We start from the raw sequence: 14,247 nt of genomic DNA, 5'->3' as shown, positions 1-14,247 counted from the left end.
TGCTGCCACAGGACATTGTAGTGCTGATTAGTGCGTGGCAACACATAGCATCTTCACTTTCATCCAGACACAGAAAACAGTCCTTGAGCTTGTTTTTTTTTTGTTTCTATTAGGAGATAATAACTTGTATGGGGATGGGAATTATGGGATGCCCAACTTGACAATAACAACAGAACCAAGGACAACTTCCTCCTTATTTACCACTTCTTCCTCCTGCACAAATCTTGATCTTCTGTACAGCCCCCCGGGTTAACTTCATAAAAACTAACAGTCTTTTTGTTACAGGCTAGGTATTCTGAGTCCCTTAGAAAAGTAGCACACATGGAGTGAGCTGCATCCTGCAACACCTTCTTCTTGCCTGTATACACTGGTCCCAGCTCTACTTCTTGCAAACAATGCTAGCCCACCTGGCTGTCCCTTCACCAACCCACCTAGCTGCTTCTTCATCCCAGTCTACCCAACTGACACATTGCACCATTCCATCTAACTCTGGAGATTTCCCAGGGCAAGGCTGAAGACTTAAGCACACCACTGTCTTCAATAAAGACCTGCTACATGTGGCAGTCTCTCCCCTTGTCTGTCCCTGCACTGTGCTGATCTATTCACACTGTTCTTCCTTGCCCAATCCGCCCAATGAGGAAGGAGACAGCGGCAGGAGCCACTGCTCTCTTGCATGTTGCTGGATCAATTCGGGCTCAGGTAAGAAAAAGGGGGGTAGGGGAGTTGGGGGAGCTGCAGCACAGAAGAGTTTTCCCCTAAATGCATAGAATGCATTTTCGTGACAAACTTTAGGCTTTAGAACCACTTTAGTTCCTAAGAGGGAGATCACTTCTTTGCTTCAGCATAGCTAGGTTGATTAAACAAACCATAATTTAAGCCTATGGTCTAAAGCAGAAATTGGAGATCGGATCGTTTCCGCCTTTACCAATCTCTCCGGTAAGAGAGGTAATGAACGGGGAGTGGCGAGGGGGGTGTTTACCTCTTCCGCTTCCTATAAAAGTGATCCAGTGGTGAATATGCCACCGGGACCACTTTTAGTGGATGCCGAATCATCCACTGTTTTAAAAAATACTGGAGTTATGGCAGCTAGCCATAACCCCGGTATTTAGCGTCAGTAAAGTAATGCCGTATATATACAGTGGGCGGTCTGGAAGTGGTTATCTTGTTACAATGGCCTCTAAAAGTGGGTGGGATATATTAGGCAGCAAGTGATTTGTGTTTCCCTTAAAGTTGATGTGTGGAAAGCAGAAAAAAATTTAAGGATTTGAGTAACTTTGACAAGAGTCAGATTGTAAGGACTAGACGACTGGGGCAGAGCAACTCTAAAACTGCAGCTCTTGTGGGACGTTCCTGGTCTGCAGTGGTCAGCAAATACCAAAAGTGGTCCAAGGAAGGAAAACAGGTGAACTGGCGACAGGGTCATGGGCGGCCAAGGCTCATTGATGTGGGGTGAAAGCTGGGTCTTGTATTCCGATCACAGTAGAAGAGCTACTGTAGCTCAAATTGCTGAAAAAGTTCATGCTGGTTCATATAGAAAGGTTTCAGAGCACAATGCAGTTTGTTGTGTATGGGGCTGTGTAGCTATAGACTGGTAAGGGTGCCCATGCTGACCTGTGTTCACAGCCAATAGCACCTACAATGGGCATTTGAGCATAAGAACTGGAAAACAGAGCAATGGAAGAGGGTGGCCTGGTCTGATGAATCACGTTGTTTCTTTAACATTACGTGGATGACCAACTACGTGGGTGTCACTTACCTTGGGAAGAGACTACAATGTACTATGGGAAGAACAATCCATGGAGGCCCCACCTCGCAACTTAGAGGACTTAAAGGATCTGCTACTGACAGCTTGGTGCCAGATACCACTGCATACCTTCAGAGGTCTAGTGGATTCTTTACCCTGATGGGTCAGGGATGTTTTGGCGGCAAGAGGGGGACATACTCAATATTAGGTGGGTGGTCACAATGTTATAGCTGATCAGTGTATATGCCATTTTAATGTAATCACATGGCTGAAGTTGGTAATCTGACACTACCTGGTCTGCATATTCTAGGCTTGGCAGCTGGAAATTTCAGAAGACTGCAGTACAGACAGCCAAAGGGTTCCGCAGAGCATGGCCAGCCCTTTACACAGGACCAATACTGGCTTACAAAAGGTTATATGAAGGGAGGCTGTGTGTATTTACATAATAATTTCATGTTTGACTCTTTAGGTATTTAATTTCAATTAAATTTCAATTTTAATACATTTTCAGTCCACCAAACCATACATGGGTAAAAATCCATACGGAAGATTAACATGGAACACCAATAAAACTGCTCAGAATTGTAATTGCGTGACTTGAAACTATCTATGGTGCCAGCATCCCAATATTTTCAAGAATACAAAAGTAACATCGAGTGAAACGGTCTTTACAGGCACCATATATCAAACAGCCAGTATATAAAATTATAAAAATGTTATTATCTTCAGATGGAAACATTCACAGGTAATACATTGTTACATATCGTATATTTCATGCAACAGTATTGTGTATCTATGACACCACATATACCAACATGTTTATCTCATATATCACCAATATAGTGTCCATGTTTCAGGACTTGCTCTTTCTCAGGGGCAACCCAATGCACAAAGAGGGTAGATAGATGGTACACATAATATGTAGATAAATAGCCTGCAAGTAAAATATAAAATCATGCCACGCCATGTGTTCCTAAAAGGGAGAAGAGGGAAGCCTGCCTGTACCCGCAGAGATCCTGGAGGAGCTTTATGGGTGGCAGAGAAACCGTCCAGTGGCATGGCCGATTGCAGCCCAACAACAAGAGGAGGACAGTCCGTATTATGCAATAATCCACTTGAATTTGCAGCATGAAAAATCTATCAATGGATGGCAGGAGAAATGCAGTAATGATGCATTTTGGGTATATGGTTTTTTTTTTTGCTTGTTTAACCACTTCAGCTCCAGAAGGTTTACCCACCTCCAAGACCAGGCCATTTTTGCGATATGGCACTGCGTCAGTTTAACTGACAATTGCATGGTTGTGCGATGCTGTACCCAAATAAAATTGAGGTCCTTTTTTCCCACAAATAGAGCTTTCTTTTGGTGGTATTTGACCTCTGCGGTGCGACAAATTTGAAAAAAAAGAAACCCAATATTTTTTACTTTCTGCTATAAAACCTACCCAATAAAAAAATGTAAAAAAAAAAAATCGAATTTCTTCATCAGTTTAGGCGAATATGTATTCTTCTAAATGTTTAAAAAAAAAAAAAAACTCAATAAGCGTATACTGATTGGTTTTCGCAAAAGTTATACCGTCTACAAACTATGGGATATTTTTATGGAATTTTTATTTTTTTAACCAGTAATGGTGATGATCAGAAATTTTTAACAGGACTGCCACTTTGCAGCGGAGAAATCTGACACTATGACACCTATTGGGGACCAGCGACACCAAAACAGTGATTAGTGCTAAGAAAATGCACTGTTACTGTACTAACGACACTGGCAGGGAAGGAGTTAACATCAGGGGCAATCAAAGGATTAAATGTGCTCCTGTAGAGTGGTGTGTGTGTTTAGGCTGTGAGAAGACAGAGACCTGTTTTCCTACCTAGCAGAAACACAGGATCTCTGTCTCTATTCTGCCTCTCTTGTGAACGATTGGAGATGTTCCGACCCGATGTCCGCTGGACGCGCTGATTGGCTCCCGTTGTGTCCAAATCACAGCGGGAGCTGGTCGCCAGCCACGAGCGTGCGTGTCCCAAACCTAGAAGAGGCAATCACGTACCTACGTGCTTTCACCTGTAGGGGCCGGTCGGCAAGCTATTAACCGGTTGTCGACCGCCGCACGACTATATACTGCGGCGGTCAGCCCCAGCCAGGCAGAGTGACGTATGGATACGTCACTCGCCTGTCACTGACTTGCGAGCCAATTGCGGGCGGGCGCGCGCCCGCCGCGGCTCGTTCACTGACAAGTCAGTGCGTGTGACCGGCGGACCCGATGTCCGCCGGTCACACTACGATCGCTCCGGTGAAGGGAGAAAGGCGGAGCAGCTTATGTAAACAAGCCGCCCGTCATTCTCCCTGGTGTAAAAATGAAGATCAGACGGTTCTACTATGTAGGACCGTTGATCTTTGTTTTTACACCAATAGCAATGTCCCTGCACAGTTAGAATCACGCCCCTAAGACACACTTAACCCCTCCCTGTCCAATAAAGTTAACCCCTTCCCTGCCAGTGTCATTTTTGCAGTAACAGTGCATATGTATAGCACTGATTACTGCAGTAATGTCACTGGTACCCCCAAAAGTGTCAAAAATGTCAGTCAAGGGTCCGATCTGTCCACCGCAATGTCGCAGTACCGAAAAAAAAATCGCAGATCGCCGCCATTACGCGTTAAAAAAAAAAACACCAAAAATGACAAAAATCTTTCCCTTTGTTAGTAAACGCGATAACTTTTGCGCAAACCAATCAAAATACGCTTTTTGCGATTTTTTTTTACCAAACATATGTAGCATAAAACAAATTGGCCGAAAATGTTAAAAAATTTTGATCTTTACATTTTTTTGGGGGGAATTTCATATAAAAAAATGTGAAAAATATTGTTATTTTTGCAAAAGTGACGCTCTTTTTTTGTTTATAGCGCATGATCAAAAAATCGCACAGGTGATCAAATACCACCAAAAGAAAGCTCTGTTTGTGGGGAAAAAAAGGACGTCAAATTCGTTTAGGTACAGCGTCGCACGACCGCGCAATTGTCCGTTAAAGTCACGCAGTAAAAAATCGCAAAAAAAACCCCTGGTCTTTTAGCAGCCAAATCCTCTGGGGCTTAAGTGGTTAAAGCTGAACTCCAGGCAAACACACAAATGTTTTACCTACCAATGGATCTGTATTTATGTACATGCAGTTCTGAGATTTACAGAGCTCTGCCACACTGCAAAGCCCTGCTTGAGAGGGCAGGAGACCCATATTTTCTCTCTTGCAATTCAATAACACACACAGGTCTGATCCCTCTTGGAGGCAGACTTGAACAGTATAAAAAATAGCAAGAGACTAATGAGCTCTTCATTTTCCCCTTCTGCTCTCTCCTCAAATTGGCTCCCTGCAATGCAGCACAACTGATTGACTCCTTGTGCTGCTTCTCCCTGTTCCTCTTTGAGCTCAGATGTCCAGGGACTGCAAAAGGCTGATAACAAGTTAAATACAGCTACGTACTCTGCTTAGAATTTTGAAAAAAATCAACTAAAGGATGTATTCCTAATTAGAGAACTGCAATAAAGGATGTCTTTTTTTTCCCCATCTTCCTGGAGTTCTACTCTAATGTTTTAAAAGTATCTTCTGATAACATAGAGATCCCACAACATGCCACAAACAGAAGGTGTAACAGATTGTAATAAGCTTTGTCAGTCCTGTTATACTCGCCATAGTTCTTTTATCCAACTTGTTTTCACAGCTGTCATAAGATCACTGAAATTAGGACCCTCCAGATTGTTTCGAGACAAGTCAAGCTTCCACAATGTCTTGTTATGTCTTATTCCAGATGCCAGATGAAGGCAGGAACTGTCTGTCAGGTGATTATTATGCAAACTGTAGAAGAAAAGAAAACAGTAAAATGTATGCAATTTTTTTTTTAGTTTTGGCTATAGCAGGAACCATTTAGATATTATATTCCAACTGGGGAGATTCAATCTCACAATTTGTCCAGTTGACCATTGCCACAGCAACAGAAAGTGATGGGAAACCAAATTCCTGCAGTAATTGCTGGACCCAGTGTCATTGAGAAGAATAATGCCCCATTGTTGGTGTCAGTGGAAGGAATAGTGCCCCATCAATACTGTCAGTGGGTGGAATGGTGCCTATCAATGATGTCAGTGGGTGGAATGGTGCCTATCACTGATGTCAGTAGGAAGAATGGTGCCCATCATTTATGTCAATGGGAGGAATAGTTCCCCACCAGAAGTGTCAGTGGGATAAAAAGTGTCCCATCAATGCTGCCAGTAGAAAGAATAGTGCTCATTATTTGTATTATTGTGAGGAACAGTGCCCCAAGGACTTGTAAGGGTGAGCAAAGGGCTGCAGTTTGGGGAGCACAAATCAACATTTTAAACTTTTGACAGTTTTGAAAATTAAAGCCACTTAAGATTAAAAATTTAAATAAAATGTTCCTATTCAACAGTTTTATTGAAAGCTTTTAGTACAAAAAAAGCTTCAGAGAGTTACAGTATATCCAGTAAAAAAATTGTACATACAAGTTTACATAATGGAGATAATAAAATAAAGTGCACTATCTTTTCTGTATGTGATCAAAAATCACTGGATATATAAAAAAAAGTCCACAGTGGCCTGAAAGTGCTATGAACATGGACCAATTAATGAATTCACAATGGTGTAAAAAGTGATAAAAATCATTAAAGTAAAAAAAAACTGCTACAAATAACATAGATCGTGTAAAATGACAGTCTCTGGTTTTATGAAACTGTGTAACAGTTTCATAAAACCAGTGCTGAAGCAAGTAACCCCTTCCAACCCATAAAACACGTGCCACCAATGGAACGTCTGGATCAATGTATGCTAAGGAACTTGAATAGCTGCACAGTAATATATCTCAGGGAATTGCTATAAGAATTAAATGCAGCTGGAGTAGTTCCAAAAAGCTAATTGGATTGTAGGATTTGTCTACTTCTGAGTCCCAGGTTTGCACCTTTTGAAAAGGTAAAATTGTTGGAATATATCCCTTGAATAGTGTCAAAGAAAAGTCAAATATATCCAATTGTTCAAAAAGGTCACACCAAGAAAAGGGATGGATGTGAGCCTGCTTACCCCGTTCAGATGTCCAAATATTATTCACTTGAAGTGGACTAGTTACCTCCATTCCAAAAGTATCTTCGGGCTTTCTTCCTATTCCAGCACCCATCCATATATGGGTGACCTTTTAATCCCAGTGCCGGTGTTCCGTGAGAATTACCTACCCGTGAGAAAAACCTACCCCTCGTCACTTCCGGTTCACGGCACTGTATGGAATGCAGCCGTTACATTAAAACAGCGGGGCTGCAATACGAATCATCTCCGCTCCTGTGGCTGTCACTTCCCTGCTCTCGGCAAGTAAATATAAAAGCGGCGGCGGGTGTATGTAAACATAAATCACGGAGACGCCAGCCGCTTTTATATTTACTTGCCGAGAGCAGGGAAGTGACAGCCACAGGAGCGGAGATGATTCGTATTGCAACCCCGCTGTTTTATTTAACCGCCGCGTGGGTAGGTTTTTCCCACGGTACACCGTCCTATTTCCATACTAGTGCGCATGCGCACTAGTTAGCTCCTCTGTCGTCCCTTTAGGTATCCGGCCCTGTGAGCATGCGCACTGCTGCGCTGCTCAGCTGTTCCTGGCCGGAAGTGACGAGGGGTAGGTAATTCTCACGGGGTAGGTAATTCTCACGCTACACCGGGATCCAAAGCATAATAGGTGCTGCTCCAGCTGGCCCATCATACGTCCCAAGAGAGGGCTCCCCACAACTCGCTATTTCCTTATCAGATGTCAGGTTGGGCACACAGTCCTTCTGTTACTCAGCAAGGTGTCTCCTCTGGGTCAGAGAACAGCTGATCCTAGACATGGCTGTGACGTCTCTACGTTTTGCTATGTCAAGCATAGCTTCGTCAGGATGACACTTCCCAACACTCACATGGGTTAAATTGGAATCTTCTGAGGGGGGCCGTCCATAGTACAATTAACATAAGGTGACAGTGTATCCCTCTAGAATACCTCTGTATATAGGTCCACTAAATAAGCTGAAGTCTAGCTAATTACCATACCCGTTTCCCATAGGTGGAGCCCCAATGACACAACTCCTTCCATAAAGATTATTCACAGTAGCAATTACTTATACACTAATAAAAGTGATTTATAAAGTCTAGTGAGTATCAAATAGACATTAAGTGATCCACCTGAATAGGGGAGAGGGATAGTAAGCAAACGCTTGGTTACCATTAGTGATGGGCCGAACACCCCCCTGTTCGGTTAGCACCAGAATACACGGGAAAAGTTTGTTTCGAACATTCAAACTCCATTGAAGTCTATGGGACTCGAACGTCAAAAAATCAAAAGTCCTCTTTTTAAAGGCTTAAAAGCAAGTTATTGCCCAAAAAAAGACGTGTATGGGGGTCCAAGTACTGCCATGGGGGACTTTTACCAATGCAAAAAATGTTTTTTAAAACTACCGTTTTTAAAGGAGAAGTGATTTTAATGATGCTTAAAGTGAAAAAATAAAAATTCCTTTAAATATCGTACCTGGGGGGTTCCCTTAATGTGCCTGCAAAGTGGTGCATTTGTACGATGTATAGATCTTGCTACAGCAATACTGACATTTCTAAAGGAAAAATGTAATTTAAACTTGCTAGCGGCTGTAATGTATTGTCGTCTCCCCACAATACAGATAAAAAAAGAAAAAAACAGTGTAGGATCCCCTCGAGTCCCTTCGGGTCTGGTATGGATTTGGATCTGGTACGCCAAAATTTAAAAGAAAAAAAAAACTGCCCAGGGCGCAGGAACGAGCACTGCTGTTAAAAATTTGATACAAATTTGAAATAGCATGTACTTGTCATACAGGTGCAGAAAATTTGGGCCTTGGTTTTTGGTGGTGCCTGAACACAGCAACTCCTCGCCAGGGCCGGCCTTTGGGGTGTGCGAGCTGTGCAGCCGCCCAGGACACCATGGGCAACACACCTGAAAAAAAAATGACCAAGGCGGGCCTGAAAGGTATACTGAGCATGCACCGCCGCCGCTCAGGAAAGCCCGTACGCGCTCAGCTATTCTCGGGCAGATGGCGCATGTGCGCTGACGTGTTGGTGCCGGGCGGCGCCATTTTTAAATACAAGGCGCCTCACCAAGCGGTAAGTGAGACCCCTCCGCAGCCCCTGCATCTCCTCAGGGGATGCAGTGCTGCGACCTTGGTACAGGAGATTCTCCAGGAGAGTCTCCTGTACCATGCCGCAGCACTGCATCTTCTGTACTATGCCCGCAGCACTGCCTTTCCTGTACCATGCCCACAGCCCTGCATGTACCTTGCCCACAGCCCTGCATCATGCCCACAGCCCCTGCATCTCCTGCATCATGCCCGCAGCCCCTGCATCATGCCTGCAGCCTCTGCATTTCCTGTACCATGCCCGCAGCCCCTGCATCTCCTGTACCATGCCTGCAGCCCCTGCATCTCTCTCTTATTTGTTACAAATATTTGTTTCCTCTTTGTGTATGTTTAGGTGACCAGGGGGCGAGGGGCGAAGGGTGAGGATGGGGGGCGCCACAAGATTAGCTTGCACAGGGCGCCTGAACACCTAAGGCTGGCCCTGCTCCTCGCAGTTACTCTTGCTGGCGCAGGAACGGGCACTGCTGTTAAAAATTCCATGCAAATTTGAAACCGCATGTACTTGTCATACAGGTGCAGAAAAATTGGACCTTGGTTGTTGATGGTGCCTGAACACCGCAACCCCTCACAGTTACTCTTGCTGGGCGCAGGAACGGGCCCTGCTGTTAAAAATTCTATACAAACTTGAAAACGCATGTACTTGTCATACAGGTGCAGAAAAATTGGACCTTGGTTGTTAGTAGTGCCTGAACACCACAACCCCTCGCAGTTACTCTTGCTGGGCGCAGGAACGGGCCCTGCTGTTAAAAATTAGATCCGAAATTGAAATTGCATGCACCTGTCATACAAGTGCAGAAAAATTAGGCCTTGGGTGTTGGTAGTGCCCTAAACCAAAAACATTGTCTTAAGCTAGCATTATGAAGATCGAGAAATAGGATAGGCAGCATATGCAGTCTATAAGGGATGGCAGACCCCTAGCAAATTCAATCAGTTACATCAGCACCAGGGGCTTGATAGCTGCTGTTGATCCAGGACTGATTCATTTAAATAAAAGTCAGCTGGTCAACGGAGTCTGTGGACAGACGCACCCTTTTGTCCCTCACAAAACCTCCAGCACTGAATTTCCATTCGGAAAGCATGCTGGAAGCAGGACAGGCCAGTAGCTCCATTGGATATTGAGCAAGTCCTGGTCAGTGGTCCATCCCCGTGACCCAGTAACTCAGTGGATGCTCAGTTGGAAAGGTCTCCAAGTCTGCTCTTGCCCCTAGATAATCCTGCACCACATGATAGAGACGCTGCCGGTGGCTGCTTAAACCTAACAGCCCTGGATGCTGAGGTCTAAAGAATTGGTTAAAGGCATCGGTCAGCCAGCCACCTTCTCCACCTCTTCTACTTTGGCTGATCGGTGCCTCAGAAACACGTCCAAAAAACTTTAACCTCCCAGTATCTGGAAAGGTGTTACACAAATTTTTCTTCAAGGAGTCCCCAAGATGTTTCACCCTCTGCTCCCTCTGTGAAGGCAGGATGAGCTCTGCAACTTTACCCTTGTAACGTGGATCAAGAAGGGTTGCCAACCAGTAATTATCCCTCTCCTTGATACCATGAATCCTTTGGTCCTTTTGCAGGCTTTGAAGAATCAGGGAGCCCATGCAGCATAAGTTTGAGGAGGCATAAGATTCTGAGTCCTCTGGATCACTAAGGATGACATTGTCAGGAGCAACTGCCAAGTACAACTCCTGGGGTTTCTGGGGAATGACAATCATCTCTTGAAGACTGCTGTATGTTATCCTCTACGTCCATGCTGCCGAAATCCTCCTCCCCCTCCTCCTTTTGCTCTTGTGTGTTTTGTCGCCCCGCAGGAATGATATCTGCATAAAGGGGGCCTTGTGAACAAAGGAAGTCCTCCTCTTCCTCCCACTGTTCTGCTTCTAGTGCCCTGTCCATGATTCGACCAGGCGTGTGCTCCAGCAGGAAGAATAGAGGGATAGTGTCACTGATGCATGCATCATCGTGGCTCACCATCCTTGTGGCCTCCTCAAATGGTGAAAGGACAGTGCATGCATTCTTTATCAGCAGCCACTGGCATGGCAAAAAGAAGCCAAGCTCCCCTAAACCAGTCCTTGTGCCATACTCACACAGTTATTCATTGATGGCCCTCTGCTGCGTGTGCAGCCGCTGCAGCATTGCAAATGATGAGTTAGACCTGGTGGGCATGTCACAAATGAGGCGGTTGGTGGACAGGTTGAATTCCCATTGAATGTCAGATAGCCGAGCACTGGCATTGTACGACCGCCGGAAATGGCCAGAGACTTTTCTGGCCTGCCTCAGAAGATAATGTAAGCCCAGGTACGTGTTCAAGAAATGCTGCACCCAAAAAATTCAGGACATGTGCCAAGCATGGAACATGTGTCAAGTGTCCCTGTCGGATGGCGAAGAGAAGGTTGGTGTCATTGTTGCATACAACCATTCCTGGCTCAAGCTGCCATAGCGTCAACCACCTCTCAGCCTGCCCCTGCAAGCTGACAGAATCTCTGGCCCTGTGTGGATCCTGTCCCCTAGACAGACCAACTGAAGCACTGCATGGCATCTTTTAGCCTGACTGCTTGCGTAGCCCCTTGAATGCTTAGGGAGCACTGCTGGTTCAGAGGACAATTCAGCAGAAGAGGACATAGAGGAAGAAGAAGAGGAGGGGGTGGAGTAGACAGATGTGGAAGAATCCGCACCAGCTTTTTGGAGGCATGGGGGCAGAACACGCTCCAGCACTGAACCCTGTCCTGCATCCTTCCCAGCTGCCAGCAGAGTTACCCAGTGCGGCGTGAAAGAAATATAATGTCCCTGCCCATGCCTGCTAGACCAAGAGTCAGCCGTAATGAGAACCTTCCTGCTGACTGCTCCGTCCAAGGAGGCCAAAACACTAAAGAAAACACCCAAGGACCAAGAGAGGTCCAGGAAAGCGGGACTATATCGGCATGTGTATGGTTGGAGGGATGCAATCCCAACACCACTATGTAAAAAACATATACAACTTTTTTTGCCATATGGTTAAAAAAGACAAAAATAACATAACAGAATAACAGACATATATATTAAAATACATGGATCCGTGATTACTATGTGCTTGTGATGGATACAATATACCACACCAACGGATCTCGATGTATGTGCAGTCTAGAGGTCCCTGAAAATCCAACGCGTTTCACAATTATAGCTTTGTCAGGGCACTACAAAGACCAGATAGATGCTGCACTAAAGAAATATGAAAGAAATGTATACATTATAATCATAATTTTACATTTACATCAAATGTTACATTAGTATACAGTTTCATGATTGTGCTGACCTGAAAATAAGGCAGGCAGGAGAACCACACTTCTGTGCAGGTGTCGGGAGCCCTTTAAAGTGGACCAGTGTCAGTGGTGGGAAATAAATTTCATATTGGGGGCAAAATAAGCCCCTACACGAAAAACAAGGGCTAATTGTGTTACAGAGTACCAGAAAAGTCTCTGAATACCTATGTATATATCATAGACAATGATGAGTTAGATCCTCACTGGTCACATGTGGGGAGGCGTACCAACCACCATGGATTCTGTTTGTATAAATGCAAAATAGATATTATGAGTGTATGGTAAATATACCTCAAAATAAACAGAAAAGAGGGGGGGGGGGGAGAGGAAATCTCCCACAGATATTTAAATCATAATGCCAAGAGAGGGTGGGGTTTGATCTCGTGAGAGCTTGAGGTAGTAGGTTTTGCCTCCTGTAACTATAATGGGGGGGGGTATTCTGGTGCCTCAAGCCAGGGGTGTGGGACTTTATGGGCAAGTAATGTTTGTACAACAATTGTAAAAGACAATTTAATTTGTTTGACATAAAGTATACATAGTTCAAGGGAATACATATATGATATGTTACATATGTGCTTGGGTAAGGAGCTTGGGTAAGGAGCCCAAGAGTGAAAAGGTGACAAAATCTTTGAAAAAGGCTTTCACAGTAGCTGAAACGCGTCAGCATATTGGATGACCTCTGTGACTATTCCTTTAAACAACCTACAGGAAATACAGAGACAACATCCATATTAATGTCACCATACCCATACCTGTCACAGATTCCTATGAATCGTTTTTCTATCCTTTTCACTCTTGGGCTCCTTACCCAAGCACATATGTAACACATCATATATGTATTCCCTTGAACTATGTATACTTTATGTCAAACAAATTAAATTGTTTTTTACTATTGTTGTACAAACAATACTTGCCCATAAAGTCCCACACCCCTGGCTTGAGGCACCAGAATACCCCCCCCCCCCCATTAAATCATAATGCCATACCTCTCAATCCTATATCCGTGGAACCAGAAGGACCAGAAAGCCTATTATAGTGTCCTGTTGTTAGAGACTCATAGAGTATGAAGCCCGGCAAATTAAGAGCAACATCCCACCTAAGGACAGATCCAAAAGAGCATATGCTAGTAAGTATAATTAGGGGTGGCTTGCATAGAGGGAAAAGAAACCCCCATTTATCTCCCCCAGGAAAACCTTACATACCTTGCCACACAGCATCTCCAGTGTGTACTGCCTCGCTCTTTCCAGTCATCTGACCGGCTTATAAAGGGCGCCAGCTCTGCCTATTTGGCAAATCAAGTCAGCTGCGGTAGAGACAAAATTGTCCACAGCCTACAGCTGTGAGATGAGCCCGTGTGTCACGTCCGCACACCGGCGGAGGTGGCGTCGGCAGAGCGGCGGAAGTCCAAAGAAGACTAACCACAGAGAGAAACCTCTCTGTAACCGCCGCAACCCGTCCGCCCCCTAGAGGGCTGAGGATGAACTTACCACAAAACACCTGCTAGAAGTACAGATGATCTCATGCCTGCTAAATTCAAGCCTGCAACAAAACAAACAATGAATGCCAATCAAAACGATTACATTACATCACTGTTACATTGCATTATTGCCAATAAAAATCGGTGTGAAGCAGAAGGAAGAGCCCCTGAGATGCACAAGGGTATACAGCAATTATGCCCTTAATATTATTGGTGCTGGTTCACCACCAAAAAAAAAATCCACATCTGGCGCAGAAGGAAGAGCACCTGAGATGCACAAGGGGGTACAGCAATTATGCCCTTAATATTATTGGTGCTGGTTCACCACCAAAAAAAACACCCACGTCTGGAGCAGAAGGAAGAGCGCCTGAGATGCACAAGGGGGTACAGAAATTATAGCCCTAATATTATTGGTGCTGGTTCACCACCAAAAAAAAACATCCATGTCTGGCACAGAAGGAAGAGCACCTGAGATGCACAAGGGGGTACAGCAATTATGCCCTTAATATTATTGATGCTGGTTCACCACCAATAAAAAAACACCCACGTCTGGAGCAAAAGGAA

At 44.6% G+C, this 14,247-nt stretch overlaps 1 protein-coding gene across 1 annotated transcript in view; it reads right to left on the bottom strand.

Moving 5' to 3' along the window:
• Positions 1–14,247, bottom strand: part of LOC309551807 (NACHT, LRR and PYD domains-containing protein 3-like) — a gene marked incomplete at its 5' end in the record, with an annotated part of 111,959 nt that overhangs the window by 27,811 nt on the left and 69,901 nt on the right. The window lies entirely within an intron of this gene.

This window comes from Pelophylax lessonae, assembly GCF_965119305.1.
Source record: "Pelophylax lessonae genome assembly, chromosome: 3".
In the NCBI taxonomy this organism is placed as follows: Eukaryota; Metazoa; Chordata; class Amphibia; order Anura; family Ranidae; genus Pelophylax; species Pelophylax lessonae.
The sequence above is the reverse complement of the archived record's forward strand: the minus strand, read 5'-3'. Positions and strand labels throughout refer to the sequence as shown.